The sequence below is a fragment of the Hyperolius riggenbachi genome, chromosome 4 (assembly GCF_040937935.1).
Source record: "Hyperolius riggenbachi isolate aHypRig1 chromosome 4, aHypRig1.pri, whole genome shotgun sequence".
NCBI lineage: Eukaryota > Metazoa > Chordata > Amphibia > Anura > Hyperoliidae > Hyperolius > Hyperolius riggenbachi.
This window is the reverse complement of record NC_090649.1, coordinates 439,603,175-439,618,139: the sequence shown is the minus strand read 5'-3', so window position 1 is coordinate 439,618,139 and position 14,965 is coordinate 439,603,175. Positions and strand designations below refer to the sequence as shown.

At 38.9% G+C, this 14,965-nt stretch overlaps 1 long non-coding RNA gene across 1 annotated transcript; it reads left to right on the top strand.

The window, feature by feature from the left end:
• The first annotated feature begins 2 nt into the window (after nucleotides 1-2).
• LOC137570939 (uncharacterized) lies at nucleotides 3-13,255 on the top strand. The gene is made up of 4 exons (XR_011031246.1): nucleotides 3-67; nucleotides 5,572-5,745; nucleotides 9,506-9,649; nucleotides 11,728-13,255. It is a non-coding gene; the product is annotated as an uncharacterized lncRNA (long non-coding RNA).
• Nucleotides 13,256-14,965: the final 1,710 nt, after the last annotated feature.

Sequence of the window (14,965 nt, the reverse complement as noted above, 5' to 3'; positions counted from 1 at the left end):
AGCTGTGGTATTGTAAACAGACCAGCGTGAGCAGAGGGACAAGGGAGGATGTCTCGTTGTGTAATCAGTGAGTTTCCACTTCAGCGCTGACCATTAGATGACTGCGGCAGAGGGGGGAGAGAGGGGGAGAAGACCATCCTTTACGTGGTGATGGGAGGGAGGGGGGATTTCTGGAAAGCTGCCAGCGTTAGGACTGAGTAAGGGGAGAGAAAGAGGCTCCCCTACAATTCTCTGCTATAAGTTGTGAAATTTAGGACTACTCAAGTATAAGGCGACTCCCCCACTTTTATAGTTTGAGTCAGTCCTAAATTTCTCGACTTATAGGCCTCGATTCATAAAGCATTACCTCATGCGGTAATGCTGAAAACAGCAGACTTTACCGACCACTTAGCAAAATGTCAATTCATAAAGGCTGTTACCGCATGAAAAGCTGACATTACCGACCAGGGAGCTAAATTACCGACTTGGCTGCAGTTACCGACAACACATGTCAGTAAATTGTCAGCAAATGTCAATTCATAAAGCCTTGAACATGCGGTAAGCCTGGCGGTAGTTACCGACACCTCTGGTGAGGTCTTAACAAGTTACCGACAGCTCTGACAGCTCTGATTAATGCAAAGTGCAGAGATCCGAAAGTCTGTTTGATTCATCTGTGGAGAGAGCAGGAGAGCCGTCTGTGTGAATCATTTCAGCAGGCAGGGAAAGACTGTGTGACTCATCTGTCTGAGTCATCAGTGGAAAGAGCCGGCTGTGAGAGTAATTTCTGCAGGCAGGGAAAGACTGTGTGACTCATCTGTCTGAGTCATCAGTGGGAGAGCCAGAGAGAGCCGTCTGTGTGATTCATTTCTGCAGGGCAAAGAGGGAATCGGGACACTGCTCTACTCTACCGCTTAATGGGCTGCGGTAATTTACCGACCTCCAAGGGCAGCTGGGGAAATCTTTATGAATTAGCACACAGACCGGGAAAATACCGAGTGCAGTATTTTCCCGACAAGATTTTTGTTATCGCACTGCTGTTTATGAATCGAGGCCATAGGCGAGTATATACGGTACTTTTTTTTTTTTTTTTTTTTGGACTAGAATTTGAGTACAATGTGATTTTTTTATTTAATTTTTACCCAAAAAAAGGGTTGTAGAGGTTTATAATATAATAAATAATTATGTTATTTAGATTTTATATGCTTTGATGTATTACAGTAAGAATATTTACACCGCTGCTAGCGCTATTAAATACAAAACTTTATTAAAATAACAAAATGGACACAAGGTTCACACGGTGTTTACTGCATTGTGTTCTTCTTAAGCTGTTTTAATAAATGAGATTCCTTTTTTCACTTATTCGCCAAAGAAACTCCTCCTATTCACGCCCCTACAAGTGATACCACACTGAGAGGGGCGTGTAAGAGGGCGATTCCAACAGTTGAGAATGAGCGGAAGTGGCTTATGAACGGAAGTAGATAGTGTATAATAACTTCGTAGTTATGAGTGCATACTGACTGGTTCTGCTGAGTGATAGTGCAGGTGTAGTGTGAGAATGGGCAGCCCCGCAGGTTGGGCCGCTCTATTGCTTCTGCGCATGCGGTTATGGGACGTACGTGCTACGTCGTCCTCCAACAATGCAGTTTTGTGTAGTGTGATGAATGTGTATATTTCAGTGCTGCTCTGCTTTATCATTATAGTACACCCCTTGCTCGCCGCCCCTTCTGCGGTGGTGGATGGAGGCGGCCACAACGTTTATATACAAATGAGCAGCAGAAAAACGGGCATGCGCTGTTCTGCTGAAGACGTGTATCCCGATGCTGTAGTACGCGATGACGTTTCCTCTGCAGCGAGCTGGGCTGCTCTCGGGCTGCCTATTATGACATAACAGTGGCGAACAAGGGGTGTAGTATAGTGATAAAGCAGAGCAGCACTGAAATATACACATTCATCACACTACACAAAACTGCAGCGGTGGAGGATGACGTAGCACGCACGTCCCATAGCCCCATGCGCAGAAGCAACAGAGCGGCCCAACCTGCGGGGCTGCCCGTTCTGACACTACACCGTTTCTGCTACATCATTGAAATCAAATACTTATTTCTACAATCAGGTACTTAGTAGTTATTAATTTATTTAAAATGTTTGCATGTTAAAATTTAGAAGATTTCTTTTAATGAATAAATACAAATAATATATTTTTTGCTAGCATCGGACTGGATTTTCAATTATGTACATTAAATATTGTACCTAAATGCATAGTGCACGAGTGTGGATCAAATTCATCATTACACTAATAGCATTCGTATTAATTTAAATCTTTGCTCTTTCCTCCACTGTTGTGTGGCTTAGGTTGCGAAGAACCCACAGAAATGTTACAATCATCCATACAGAGCAATGCATAGTAAAGTGAATATTGTCATGTCTTAGAAGCTGGTGTTGTGTCCTATTAAGATGCATGTTAAGTTGATATGCCACGCATGCCCAGTAGTATACTGTGCTTGAACATTAAGTACGTCATTAATTTTTTCTGTGTTTAACTTATCAAATTGTTTGCATAATTACATAATGCATTACTCAACATTTCCATTTATGATTTTGAGTGAGCAAACTACCTATATGCATAATTCCACCACACATGCCCTACTGCTTCCCTATATATTTTTAAATAATTTTTCTCTAGCTTCAGCGTTGCGTGGAGATTGAAATTTTGCATACTAATACCTCATGTTGTCCTTATCCTACATAAGTAGCCAATGAACCTTTTAGCAAGTTGAAGTTTGACACAGCTTTGGTAGGCAGGGATATGAGTTTTAAGTAGTATGAGTAAGTAGTATTTGAGTGTACAATACTATTTACATTACAGAATTCAAGTTTCCAGTACTACATTATTATGTCAGTTAGAGATATTGACAGGTGTTCACATTATTTCCTTCACTCAAGGTTTTACATCTTGTAATGTTGATTTGAAGAATTATAATGGATAAATTGTAATATTTCTTTGTTGTGTCTAAGTACGCTGAATACTGATTTTTGCTGGCCGCATGCGCATTAGCAGAATGTGTGGACACATGTAACTTAGAATGATGCTAATGATGTTACAAATAGCAACCTATCTACACTCCAAAACCTTTTAAACTCCACAAATTAAGGGCATGGAAGTGACACCACTCACTACCTTTCTGGCAAATTTCTGCTGCAGAGCAGAGCTGGTTCCCTATATAGGTTTCTATAATCAATCTCCGGAAGCAATGGGTCTAGGGTGCTGAAGATAGTTTTAATGTAGTTATGGTGGTGTCCCCTTTCTACCCACAAAATAATCTGAGTGTAATAGTTGTATAGGCGTAGATATTTACAGTAGGAAAAGTTTTGTAGTTTTTAAGGAAGCTTACGACCGGTGCTATCAATCTTTACACCTGGCCGAAAGCTCCCTTACATAACGAGTATCATGCATGCTTACTGTGAGTTTAATTTTTCTTCTGGTGGTTTAATTGTACATAACTACGCTTCCACAATTCTTACACTACAATATTATTTATTGTAGGGAGGAAACAGCCCAAACTACATTCTACACAATTTCTGCACCAGAGACCAAATGTTTCATAAGAAACTTTTCACTAATCTATCTCCTTGAATAGCAGGGATCAGGGAGGCTGCAATCTCTTTTTTTTTTAATGTATTTCAGGTGTTCACTCCTTACCCTCAAAATATGATTAGTGTAATATCTCCTGGTGCAATTTTTTTTTGGACAATTTTTTAACACCAGCATCATCATGCTATCGGAATAGTGGACTTAGTCTACAACTGCACATGTGTGGAAGCGCAAATCAACAGGCAGCCTACTAGGACACAATACTGGTGTAATGTATGATTGCACTAACTTGAAGCTCCCCACCACATAGAGTAGTACACATGCACAGTGTGAAGATAATTTTGATGCTGATGTTAACATAATAAATATCTATGCTTCCATATATAGTAGACTATTCAAATTTTCATAGAAGGGAATGGATCCCCCGAACCAACTGTATGCCATATTGCATCCACCGAGCACCAGTGGTTCAGGAGATAGATTCTTGAAATGAAACTTTGGAGGCAGTGGGGCTCGGGGGCTGCAATTTTTTATAGATGTAGTTTGGGGTCCCCCTTCCTACCTTTAAAATTTTAGGAGTGTAGGATGTTTGTAAGCAGAGATAATTATAATGTTACCATCAGCAGCATTATGAAATAGTAAAAGCCACCGCACAGTCTACTAGTGCGCATGCGGTGCAGTGCAAATCCACAGGAAGCGTAATCAGAAACACAACACCGGCACTAATTCCCTTTGCTCATGTACTGCTTAATTGCACTTCCTGTTGCTTAATTGGCTTGCATTTGCACCTCATGGGGGGGGGGGGGATTTTAAATAAATGTTATACATGAACATCTAGCAAAACGAAGCGAATACATATTTATTGAAGTTCTATGTATGGAGTAGCACTCACTGGCACGCCATCCAGTCAGGAATGGTAGGTGTGCTGGAGAAAAATCCCGGACACCACAGGATTCAATAGTGTAAAAGCGTAATAATCCGCACCATCTTCATGCATGTATCTTCATTTATTGGTAGAAAAAGACAAACATATTAAAAAGAACTGCAGGGCAAAACAGTCCGCTGTTTCGGGCTACCTGCCCATCTTCAAGTTGCCCAGTTCTGATTAAAACACATATCAATGCACACATATATATACATCTCATCCAATTGTAGGAGGTATACAAATTAGAGAACCTGATGGAGAACTGATCATTTACATATATTGACCACACCTATAAGGCCACAAAGTGAGCTGATTGGCTAAAACCGAGTTTCAAATTCCCAGTACAATGTAAATACAATAAAGATCGTTATCAGCATATCTCACAGTAATCAGATCTCTCATGATCTATATAATTATATAGATCATGAGAGATCTGATTACTGTGAGATATGGAACGATCTTTATTGTATTTACATTGTACTGGGAATTTGAAAATCGGTTTTAGCCAATCAGCTCACTTTGTGGCCTTATAGGTGTGGTCAATATATGCAAATGATCAGTTCTCCATCAGGTTCTCTAATTTGTATACCTCCTACGATTGGATGAGATGTATATATATGTGTGCATTGATATGTGTTTTAATCAGAACTGGGCAACTTGAAGATGGGCAGGTAGCCCGAAACAGCGGACTGTTTTGCCCTGCAGTTCTTTTTAATATGTTTGTCTTTTTCTACCAATAAATGAAGATACATGCATGAAGGTGGTGCGGATTATTACGCTTTTACATATTTATTGAAAACATATCTAGCTATTCTAAAGTGAATGTTTCTATACCAGAAGCTATTCAGGCGTTGAAGCTGCATATAACAAGCCCAATTTGTTGCCCCCTCCCACGATCTTGTCAATACCTAAAACAGATACAAAGAAATTGTTCACTGTACGTGTAAAGTTCACCAAGAAAACGCATCATATCTTTATACAGTTATTTTGGGGAACTAATCTATTTACAGTTAATTTCACCTGTATTTTTATAAGAATTACGTAAAGTAATGTATGTATGACTTTTTTTTTTTAGGTATCTTCAGTTTCACAAATTGACCGTTCAGCTGTTGTCGCAGGTTTCAGGACTGCAAGTCCAAAGTACAAGACAAGATATCTCGTGAAAAGTACACTACAGTTCAGTACAATAAATGGGAGAGAAAACTTCGCGAAGCTATCCTTCGAAATCCAACTCTAGGCCGTAGGAAAGGTAATTTTTTATTTTGTTTTACATTAAAAATAAAAAAAAATAAAAAAATTTGTAATGTACAAAACTGACGGCGGATGCACAAGCATAATTGCGTGCTTTACCTGCCTACTTTGTCACACCTGTGCCTCTGCTGTAGTGCAGTACATTGTCCTGTGAGTGACACTTTGATAATGGCTATAGATAGTGTACGTAAAAGGCAAAGTATTTGCATTGACGCATCACTGTCACTGCATGACTCGTGTGACAGGGAGAGATGCTTAGCCGACATCCGTGACATGCTGTTTGATATCCAGATCGTATGACTGCCTTTACTGCAAACAGATTGTGATTGGATTTAATTCTGAAACAGATCACAATATGTGAAGCTGCTGCAGTTGCTGCACCCTTCACACGCATACATTACCTGTTCCACCGGCGCAACTAACCAGGTCCCCGCTGTTTTCTTGTACGCTCCCTGATGTGGACCGTTCCTTCAGCTACCGAACTACCGGGCTAGGGTAAATTTAAACTGTGGATGGCGCTGTACTGTTTACCCTTCCTGCCTGGACTTAAAGAGAATCTGTACTCTAATATTCTTACAATAAAAAGCATACCATTCTATTCATTATTTTCTCCTGTGCCCCTCTGTGCTGTTTCTGCCACTCTCTGCTGCAATCCTGGCTTGTAATTAACAGTTTTAGGCAGTGTTTACAAACAAACTAACCAGCTTCTAATAGGCTCAGCTAAGCATAGTGTATGAGTCATTCAGAGTATGCAGGGGGCCTGCAGAGGGTGTGTATCGCTTCTACCAATCACAAGCAGCCCTGCACATTCCACACAATCAAGCTTTAGCCCGACAAACAGGACAGAGGAAAGATACATTGATTTATTACAGAGACAGTGCAGTTAGGAAAGACTGCAGTAAGCCAGAGCAGATTAGAACAGGCATAGGAACTTATAGGATAGAAGAACTAAGGCTGAAAAAATTGTTACAGAGTCTCTTTAAAGTTCTGTGTAGCTGGTGAAAAGGTCCATATTTCGGAGCGTATGCAATACAGTGGTGAACATGCTAGTGGCGGAACAGAAAATGTATATCCGCTGCATTGTGTTGGTCTTTGTGAATTTGCCCAACGCTAGCCATGCACTCACGACCCGCCAGCGATCGATAAAACTCTTCCTCACGGATGGTTCAACGTGAACATCTGATGTCACTGGAACAATGATTGGTCTATCAGCGTTATGCACGGCGATTTCACGGCCGATTTCATCACTGTGATAGGATCGGCTGTATATCATTGGTAAAATCATTAGGTGTATGGGCCCCTTTAGCAGTCATAAGACAGCAAAGTGCGTTGGATTTGTTGAAGACTATCTCATCATGGATTTTAAAAGCAGGTGATACTCTTGGACTACCCGATAACTGGGAGACCATAAAATAAGTGCGTGTAATTCTCTAAAATTGTAATTTTTTATAAAAATTTTTTTATTTTTTTATTCTAGTTGTGTTTTAAAATTTCAATTATTGAGTATTCTTTATCAATGTTATGTATTGCAAAAGTTGAAAAAATTCATGAATATAACCACATGGGGGCAGGCTTGGGTAAGAATGTACATTTTTTTAACAAAGACTGACCTATGTCGATGGATGTGAGAAGGCACATTGACTGCTCAAGTATTTATTTTATCATAGTTTTGATTGATGAGGTTGAGCAGTACACAATGAAACCGAGCACAGGGAATAAAAGATATTTCGAACTTACCTGTTTATTGCATCTTTATTTTCCTGCTGTACTGATGTTGATGGCTGTAAATATACAATTTCTATAGTGTCTGCCTAACTGTTCCGTAGCAATAAATTTGCACATGCAGCAAAAATTGGGCCACCAGTTATCTATTTTTAAAGCTTATGTCCAAGGCGTTATGTGGTTACTGCACATGTTATGTAAAGTGTGAGTAAAATATTAACATAACCTGGGTATGTAGGTCAAAATTTTTCAGGGCTGTGGAGTAGGTCCAAAAATCCACCGACTCCGACTCCTCAGTTTAGGATTCCACAAACTCCAACTACTCGACGACTCAGACTCCTTTAATTTGCATATTACAATTTTGTTGATTAACAGTATGTAACGTGAAATTCGTCTATTAACTGGCAATGCTTAGGAATTTAACGAGACAACTGAAGTGTGAAGGATATGTAGACTACTATATTTATTCACTTTGTAATAAAACTAGTCCTTGGTAAGAGAACTTGTAAAAGGTACAGACCATAACAAAGAACATCTATCAGCCCCTAGGCAATGTAACTGTGGGTACATGTAAGAATTATGTGCAGATACTCTGCAGGGGAACAAGTAGATTCTTCATCTATTACACATTATTCATGTACAATCTGAACATGGATCAGGCCTTAGGCAATGTAACTGTGGGTACATGTAAGAGTGATGTGCAGGTACGCTGCAGGTGAATGAGGAGATTCTTCCTCTATTACACATTCTTCATGCACAATCTGAACCAGGTTTATGGGTGATAGACAACACCTCTGTGTTCAATGTGCACAACATTCTCAGTGGATTCCCTCCAGCTCTGTGGGGAGTGCATATGTAGAGTATAGTACTGCTGTGTAACAAAGTAAACCTGAGACAGATGAAATTAAAGTTTTCTACCTACCTGTGGCTTCCTCAAGCCCCCTTCAGGCTAATCAGTCCCTCGCTGTCCTCCTCCACCACTTGCATCTTCTGCTATGAGTCCAGGTACTTGAGCCAGTCTGTCATAGTGCGCATGCACACACTCCGCCGCCTGAAGCGTACTACACCTGCGCAGCACTATTGCACAGGTGCAGAATGTTCCTGGCTGTGGGAGCGGCACGTGGCTGGACTGCGCTGACTGGCTGAAATACCAGGACTCATAGCAGAAGATCAAGGTGGTGGAGGAGGACAGCGAGGGACTGATTGGCCTGAAGGTGGCTGTAGGAAGCCCCAGGTGTGTATAAAAAAAATTAATTTTCATCCGTCTCAGGTACCCTGTAATTTGTAGTCACCAAACCAAATTTTAACAACATATCAAATTTTTTTATTTCATGAGCAAAGAGAGCGCATACATTTGCATAAACCAGCATCCATGCTGAATTATTTCCATCTCATTGACCATCTGTTAATGGCACGGCTACACATCAGGCTTTATACTTACAGCATAGATGTTATGTAGTATATATATAAGATGTTCCTGTGTACACATCATATATACTGTACAGTCAAAATCAGATACGTATATCTGACTTAAAAAATATGGGGACTGCTTTATTGAAGCAGCACAAGTAACTAATTTTGATTGCCTTATTTAATTTTTGTGGACTGAGCACAGCTATTACTGTATTTTGACTGTATATATACATTATTTTTATGACTATTATCTGAGAAATAGAACATTGTACCATATTTTCTATTTTAATTCCAGTTTAAAATTCATTAGGAGTCGGAGTCGGTGCATTATTTCCCAACTACAACTCCGACTCCAGGCACCCAAAATTGCTCCGACTCCGACTCCACGACTCCGACACCACAGCCCTGATATTTTTTCAGACTGTTTTTTAAAAAAAAAATAATAATCCCTAATTATTTCTGGAAGGATAAAAAAAAACCTTTTTTTGGTATGAAAATATTTATTATATTGATAAATATTTTTTTAAATCAACTGTCATTGTGAAATTCAATATAGTATCAAATACTATTAACACATAGTGTACAGTGTTCAATTTTTTTATCTAAAATTTTTATTTTTATAGGAACAAAAAGAAAGAAGAAATCCTCAGCAAAGAAGATAGTGTATAAGAGAGCACTTAGTACAGAAAATGAAGCAGGTTTGGAAAATGAAAGTATTGAGAATGTGGTGTCCACATCCAAAGTTTTGGAGAGTTTGGATGAAGAAGGTTAATATTTATCACAATCTATATGTTATAGTTAACATATCAATAAGCATATTTTTTTGTACAGTTTAATCTCATTCCAATAGTGCAGTGTGAATATAGTAACAATAATTTTATACTTGATTCTAATTTTTTTTTCTAAATTTCTGGCAATAAGCAGACATGACTCCATCATGTGATGGAAATGAAAAGAACAACGTTTAAAAATTATGACAGTTGTACAAATAACACGTAGCAAATTTTTTTGGGTGGAATAATGAGACATAAATCATTCTTCTTCTAAGTTGATGGTCTGTTCCCTATTAATTTAAACAAATTTTTACGTCTTGTATCATTACTTTGCCCTTTTTTTTATTTAAATAGAATTTAATGACAGTAGCTCTGTTCTAATGCCCATAACAAGAATAGCAATAATGAAATCGTGACCTCGTGTATTTAACCAAAAAAGTAAGAAACAAGTCTATATAGTACACTGTGTATTAACAGATAACGCCCTTAATGTAATAATAATCTTAAGAAAATTTTTAAATAATGTCTAATGTGTAGTATTGTGTTATAAAACATATGGAATGAGAGTAAAATATAGCTAGTTGTATGTCTTACTCATGTTCACACAAAAATCAATATTGGTTTAATAAGTAAACAAACCAGTTCAATCAGCACAACTTTGAGTGGCTGCACTATTAAAATATTACAATTTTGATAGCTAATGTTATATGTAGCATTTTTATCTTACTTCCGTTCCTCCGCAAAATGAAATGGTACACCCATGACCCTGTTCGGCCCAGTTCATTGGTAGTTCAATATCCCTAGCATCTCATAGTCAAAATAGAGTACCTAAGCCTTGACAAGCAAGATTATTTGTTTACACATTGGATATAAATTCATTTAAATGGAATGAACACACAATTAATCAGGCTTATTTAACAAGCTGTAAGTTAGTATGGCTTCTGCCTTGCTGTCTGTGATATTTGTTATCTTGCATGAAACTTAAAGGTCCACTGTAGTAAGAGGTATATGGAGGCTTCCATGTTTAATTGCTTTAAATGTATTTCAGTTGCCTGGCATCAATGCTGCTCTATTTGTCTTCAGTAGCCTGAGAATAACCCATGAGACAAAAACGCAGCTATTAATACAATATATGATTTTTAATAATACAAATCCGTATCTGGTTCATGCTAGTATAGGTGTAATACCTTTTATAATATTGTAGACAGTGGCTAAGCATGGTTGCCTGTAAAAATTTTTACACTTAAATTAAAAAAATATGAAAGCCTCCATAGACCTTTCTCTTCATTTCGCCTGTGTGAGAACTTGAAAATTTGTATTTTGGTTGATCGTGTATATTGTACTCTTATGCTATTATACATACTTTGTATGTAGCCCACAAGCTTATGCACAGATTGATATCATGACATCCAGCGCTACCCTTAATACCTTTACGTACTGGACACTAGTAAAAATGTTCAGTATTACTGTCACGACTTACTTTATAAAAACAGTATTCAGACAAAAAATCCAACTAGGGTGACCCAAAATGGATCCAATTCAAAAACCTGTAGTTCGACTACTTAGTCTCCTCTACTTCCACTAATTATTTAAATATTTAACAGTTATGTTTATTTTGTATAAAATTAATTAGACTACAAATCATCAGTGTATGAAAATAACTATTTTGAATCGTAATCATGGTTTAGAAGATTTCCCAAAATCCGAGTTCTTGAGTATGATTCATTGGGCCATATGCAATTTAATTTTTCTACAGAGTTTTCTCCTAGGTGAAGTTTTGAAACTTTTCAATAAAATGCCTTTTAAGACACCAGAGAACAACAAAATACTAAAAAAAAATTGTGATAGTACCCTTTTAACTACTTTTTTGTACTTGTTTTCTTTTTAAAGTGCTGAAAAATTATGTAAATAGAAGATTAAAAATTATCTCCTGTGAGGAAAGTTGTTTGAAAAAGTGAATTGCATATGGCCCATAGTCTGAATACACAGTTCTGAGTTGAAGTGTATCAATATATATGAAATGTGTTAATAAGTTCTATACAATAACAATTTAACTAAAATTTCTTGTACAGAACATGAAAGCAAAGAAGTGTGTTTACCTGCGAAAAACAAGAAGAAAAATAAAATTGGAAATGGAAAAGAAGGAAAAATAGAGAAAGATAACACCAGTGGTACAAAAATTGGAAAACAGACTCTGGAAAACCAGGAGTCCGTGACACCCATGGAAAGAAAAAGAAAAGAGGAGGAAAATCATGCTCATGATGAATACATAAGTGAAGGAAACTCTAACGTGTGTGACAACATAGACCCTGGAAATGGGAATGAATCATCCAAAAAAAAAAAAATCACAGTTACTGTTGACATGCACAAGGTATTAGAAACAAAAAAAAGAGGTTAATAAATTAGTAGCTAGTGAGAAAACAACCAAATTTCTACAAGACCAAAGCGCTCGGCAACCAAAAACTACACAAAGTGCAATGAATACGTTTACGATGCTTGTGTTTACAGTCTTGAAAGAAAAAAGAAAGAGGTTAAAGAAAACTTAGTTTCAGGGATAGTTGAATATGAGGTGTCTTCCAATGACGATGACAAATTGGGTAATGATACACCCTCCAAAGAGATAGAAGTGCAGGGCAAAAATAAGGACAAGACAGGATGTGTGGTTGAAGAATCTGAAGTCGAGGAAGAATGTGTAGAAAGTATAGAAAACAGTGATTCCAATAAAGAAACTGAGCCAGTTTCCAAAAGTATTAGTCAAGACATTAGTGATGCAATGTTACAAAAAAACACTACTTTACATATGGACCGTATGTTAAATCTTTCCAAAAACATATATGAGCTTATGAGTCTACTCTTAGAAAATCTAAAGTATGTCCATGAAAATCAGCTTGAGATTTTACAAAGGCAGAATACAATTCTGGATGGGAAGCGCAAACCTTCACCATAATCTGATAGACAACATTGGGTGAACACAGTAATCTGTGTTTCATTGTGTTCAGAGTAGTGTCCTTGTCAAACAGTAATTGTTCAGTTGCTTTAGAGTTTACTATTAATAGTGTAATTTTAACTTCATCCATCGATAAAGTATAAAACATTTTACTTTACAGTGGCACTGAGGAAATAGGTATATGGAGACGCCCAAGTTTATTTCCTTGTAAACAATAACAGTTGGCTGGTAGGCCTGCAGATCCTCTGCCTCTAATATTATCCATAGGCACTGAACAAGCATGCAGCGGATCCTGCATTTCATACTTTAAAGTACGATCATACCAGACTAGCTACATGCTTATTTGTGATGTTCATTTGAATATAATGCCTAAAATATAACACATTTTATGTACGACAACTGTTATTGATGTGAATAAAGTAAACTTGGCAGACTATGTATACCTATTAATTCAGTTTAAATGTAAAAGAAAGGAACTTTTTATTTGTAGTTTACATTGACAAATACACCAGCATGGAATTTTATTTCTACCTACTTATGTTAAATAAAAACTGCAAAGAATTACTAATTTTAAAAGTTATGCTGCATACACACTTGAGATAAAAGTCTTTGGCAAATGCAAGATCGCAGATCAATTTTAACACATTCCATGTTGTATCACAGCCATACCTACACAGTATATAATATGGAGCTGCACTCCACCAACAGATACAACCTTTGCAAGATGCTGCACACGAAGATGCCCGTACTAATTCAAAAGATCTGTTCCTGCCAAAGATCCATTCCTGCTAAATTCAATCATAGTCTATGAGATCTGCAGATCATCATACACACGCTGTTTAACAGACTTCATCTGCAGATCTGAAAATACATCCTGGTGGATCCGTTCTCCAGATGATTATCTGTTAATCAAGGTGTGTATGAGGATCTGCAGATCTCATAGACAATTACTGCATATTGCTGGAATGGATCTTTTGCATTAACAGGTGTATTGCAGATAATGATCTTTAGAATGTGTACGGGCATCTGTGTGTGCAGCATCGTGGAAAGTGTTTATCTGATGTGGAGTTCAGCTCCATATAATCTACTGTGTAGGTATGGCTCTCATACTGTATGGAATGTGTTAAAATAGGTCTGTGGTCTTTCCTTTTCCAAATAATTTTATCTCAAGTGTGTATGTAGCATAAGTGCTAGAGTTTTGATTGAATTTGAACCACATGTTTAAGTTTTGGACTATATTAAAATGAAAACAGAATGGAGCACTCTGGCAAATGATGACGTGACGCCGCATACTGGACATGTGCGAGTGCCCTCTATGATGCGCTGGCGCATCTATGTAACGTTATTGCGCATGTGCAGTATCGAGCAGACGGCCTTCATGAGCCCAAGTGCTTCATAAAACTTCAGAAGTGCCCACGACCGTGGATTTGCTTAACCACTTGCCGACCGCACGCTTATACCGTGCGTCGGCAAAGTGGCAGCTGCAGGACCAGCGACGTAGTTCTGCGTCGCCGGCTGCAGGCTAATTAATCAGGAAGCAGCCGCTCGCGCGAGCGGCTGCTTCCTGTCAATTCACGGCGGGGGGCTCCGTGAATAGCCTGCGGGCCGCCGATGGCGGCTCGCAGGCTAAATGTAAACACAAGCGGAAATAATCCGCTTTGTTTACATAGTACGGCGCTGCTGCGCAGCAGCGCCGTAAGGCAGATCGGCGATCCCCGGCCAATCAGCGGCCGGGGATCGCCGCCATGTGACAGGGGACGTCCTGTCACTGGCTGCACAGGACGGATAGCGTCCTGTGCAGCCCCGATCACCGGGGATAAGCAGGTAGGAGAGGGAGGGGGGAATTTCGCCGCGGAGGGGGGCTTTGAGGTGCCCCCCCTCGCAACAAGCCTGCCCACCAGAGCGATCAGACCCCCCCTGCACATCATCCCCATAGGGGGGAAAAAAGGGGGGCGATCTGATCGCTCTGCGTGCCCGCTGATCTGTGCTGGGGGCTGCAGAGCCCACCCAGCACAGATCCCAACAAACAGCGCTGGTCCTTAAGGGGGGGGTAAAGGGTGGGTCCTCAAGTGGATAAAGGGTGCACTGGACAACGGGAGAGGAGAGGGTAGGCTCATTAGTACTCGGAGCATTCCCTCTCCTTAGGTGAGTAAGTTTAATTTTTTTTTTTTGTTAGTGGGGATACATTACATATAAGGGCATGTACAGGATAAGACAAGTTTGAGACGATTCATGACGTAGCGTAAGTTAACCGAAAGACATATATTTGTGTCTCAAATTATGTAGTACATGTTAACAATAAATACACTATTTAGAAGCAAGGTTCACTAATTTCAGACACTGATGCTTATTGGAGAGGATGG